The sequence below is a fragment of the Oryzias melastigma genome, linkage group LG1 (genome assembly GCF_002922805.2).
Source record: "Oryzias melastigma strain HK-1 linkage group LG1, ASM292280v2, whole genome shotgun sequence".
NCBI lineage: Eukaryota > Metazoa > Chordata > Actinopteri > Beloniformes > Adrianichthyidae > Oryzias > Oryzias melastigma.
In genome coordinates, this window is record NC_050512.1 from 17,647,481 (window position 1) to 17,650,794 (window position 3,314).

The following is a 3,314-nucleotide window of genomic DNA, read 5'->3' on the forward strand; positions in this document are numbered from 1 at the left end:
CACTAAGCATTAAGGGGTTGGATTGGGAGGTTAAACCACCAAATGGTCCCAAACTTTGGGACTTTGGGGTTGGCTAAATCTGGGCCTGATACACATCTTGATGAAAAATGCTCTAGGAATAAAGTGATTGATACACATACAAAGTAGCACCATCTTATATGCAAAAGCTCACCAACTGTACAATTTTCATCAATGTTAAAACTATGAAAAAGAAGCAATAACACTCTTTTAACCTTTGTTCTCTGTTATGGGGTCCAGATGACCCCTCCCTTACATTGATGTATGATCCCTCCCATGACAACAGTGGACAGGATTTCATGTCTGCCACCGACACCAGTGAAGATAAAAAATCCTTGGAATAAAAAAAAAGTTCAGCCTGCTGTCTTGTGGGGTCCAGATGACCCCACTTTTAATGTAAACATGTCTAGGATAGCACAAGGGTTCCACCAACCTTAGAATGTGTCTATGGCAAATGAATTGGTGGTTGCATGGTAAACTAACCTGGATTCAGCTACTTTAGTGTCAAAGGGCCTATACCATGCTTTTCTTAAGTCTTTCAGAGTAAACTATCTTTATATCTATGATCATATACCTTTGTCACACTAAAGAACAAATTATTTATGAAATATTAGTTATTTTTGTGAGTTTTTTTCTTACCCATAAGTAAGACGCCTCTGTCATGTGCCTCCCATTTCATGACATCAACCTAGAGCTGACTTTGGCCTCCTGTCTGTGTCTCACCCACAAAAGCAAACAACATCCAGACTTTGGTAAAGATGGAAGTGCATACCATATTTCAGCTTTTAGTAGCTGAGCATCAAAGCTAGCGGTGGATTATCACTACGTGAGTGGTGAGGTTAGCGGACCATCACAGCTAGCTAAGAAGAGAATCTAGCAGCCTAGAGCTGCTAGATTCTCCTGCTAGCTGTGACATCAGCTCATGAGAACCCACTCATGGATTTGGGAGGGGCTGGTGCTCAGAGTGCAGGTTTTTAGAGGAATGCTCAGAAATGAATGAATGAATCAAAATACTACTTTTGGGAATGAAGATACTCAAAAGCTCACAAAGTTGATGTTGTATAGATCATTTAAAAAAGGATTCAATGTGGAAGTTGAGTGATGCTACTTGATAGAACCATATGGATGTAAAAAAAGAAAGAAAGAATTACTTGTGATTTTAAAAAAGTTAAAATAGCAGTTGAAGCAAATTTACAATCAAAATAAACATTATGGCCCATAAATATAAGAACACATAGGAAGGAAATTCTAAATTAAGCAAAGTGAGTGTGTCATTTAGACCAAAAAAAGGGGAAAATAAGGTTTACTCATTTTACCCCAGGAGATACAAAAACAAAGTATAAAAACAAAATGAAAAACACTAACCATAAGGACTTACATAACGTTTGCATTACTATTTTTGTCAACATTTATGGTTGTTTACTGTCATCTTTTAAAACTTTTTGCCTTTTACTCTGCATTCTCTGTGCTGCATCCACTGTGAATGGATTATTATTATTATTTATTTCCGAGGCGAACCTGCGTCCTCTGTCCATCATCTCGTCTCTCCTCCTTCCTCCCTGTCTCTCCTCCCTGCTCCGGTCTGGTCCTCCTCTGCGGGCCCGCTCTCTGCTGCAGAAAGGGGCTGCGTGACGTCACTGACGGCACAAGCGGGTCCTTGATTGGCGAAAAAATAAAAATGAGGAGAAGATTGCGAGGTGAGTAAAAAACGCACCTTTTTACCCCCCTCCTGTCTTTGGATAATCCCCCTCCACCTCCTCCTCCTCTGATCGGCTGCGTGGCGGCGTGTGCGTGGCCGGTCGTCCGTGCATGCCCGCAGCTCTCTGCCGCTGCGGTTTCATGCGCGACGTCGGGAGTCCGGTCCAGCCACGGAGCTGAGAACCGGGGGAGAACCGGGGATGGGGTGGAGGAGGGTGGGCATGCCCTTCTCTCGTCACGGGAGCTGCTCGCTGCTGCGTCCGCACGAACCTCCCGGCTCGTCTGCGCGGTTTGTTTTTTGTGTCGTTTCGTCGCCGAATGTCAGATCGGTGATGCAGCCCGTCCACACCCACATGATGATGCCGTCCATGTGCAGCGCAGAGGTGAGGACTGACGGCTGTCAGCGTTGAGGTGTTGGCTGTCCTCAGCTCACCGGAGGATCAGGGCAGCCGGTCCGCCCGGCCTGCAAGTGTCGTCGGAGGGACTAGCTGGTGCATTCAGGAGGAAGAGGATGTTCTCCTTAGAGTATGCACACAGTCCAACTTTGCTTTGCATGCTTCATATTGTCACATTGATTGATGGTCAGTCATTGGGTTTGCTCCAAAACCATATTCTAAAGCAAACAGCTGCAGGTTTAGGCAGATGTTGGTCATCATGAGTCTCACTGATCCATAGACCTTGGATTCACTAAAAGTTGCTGCATTCGTTTGAATACACGTCAAAATCTATAATATTTCTAATTATGCAACTGAATGCAAAAGTTATGGTGCATTCCTGCAGCTGATTGGAGCAACGATTCCCTTCCAGGGGTTTCCCACCAGAATACTGCTCACATTAGAGCATTTGATAATCCAATTGCACACCTTTAGAAACTTGGTGATGGTGTTTGACATATTGGAATGAATCAGAAAGAATGGTCATTTGACTTCAAGTCTGGGCTACAGGGTGTCGTACTGTTAGTGCTCCTGCTTCAGAGAGAAGGCCTTGCAGTTTGTGGGTCTTCTCAGGACACTCCAGCTTCCTCCTACAGTCCAAAATAGGAGTGCAACGATTCATTTGAACAACAATTCAATTCACGTCATAGTTTGTGGTTGACAACCTGATCCATAGTCGATAGTGGTTCATTTTGAATGATCCAATTCGATCTGATTCATTGATCTAAAATCGGCCCAGAACATCTTTAGTCAAAACGTCCACCAGTGTGACTCATAAATACCTGGTACTGAACAGTGGAGGTGAACTTTTCCAGATTCCTTGTGTTTAGTGTAAGATAATCAAGTGTAAATTAAATATGTGTACAAATAAACAAGTAAACAAAAATGAATGGCAAATCCATTCACATTTTAGTTTCATAAAGTTCAGCCCACTATTTTCTTTTCCACATAAACGGAACATTATCAGAACATCATAAAACACTATTAGGTCATATGTCTGCAAAATTCAAAGTATTTCCACACATTGGACTGTAATGATGGATTGATTATTTTTTGCTGCCATCACGTGTGTTGTCTGCTGTGACGTCACTTGGTCATTTTTACGTTATAGTGAAAACAACCCTATGCCTCAATCCAAATGGTATCTTCCAACATCGATATCAT

The 3,314-nt window shown here is 42.9% G+C and overlaps 1 protein-coding gene across 3 annotated transcripts in view; it reads left to right on the forward strand.

Moving 5' to 3' along the window:
• The first annotated feature begins 1,568 nt into the window (after positions 1 to 1,568).
• fbxo41 (F-box protein 41) overlaps positions 1,569 to 3,314 on the forward strand; it is a 49,337-nt gene continuing 47,591 nt past the window's right edge. Inside the window, exon 1 of one of the 3 annotated variants that reach the window (XM_024289507.2) lies at positions 1,569 to 1,715. The gene's annotated coding sequence lies outside the window, so the exon portion shown is untranslated. The other 2 variants (XM_024289509.2, XM_024289508.1) reach the window with 2 other exon arrangements.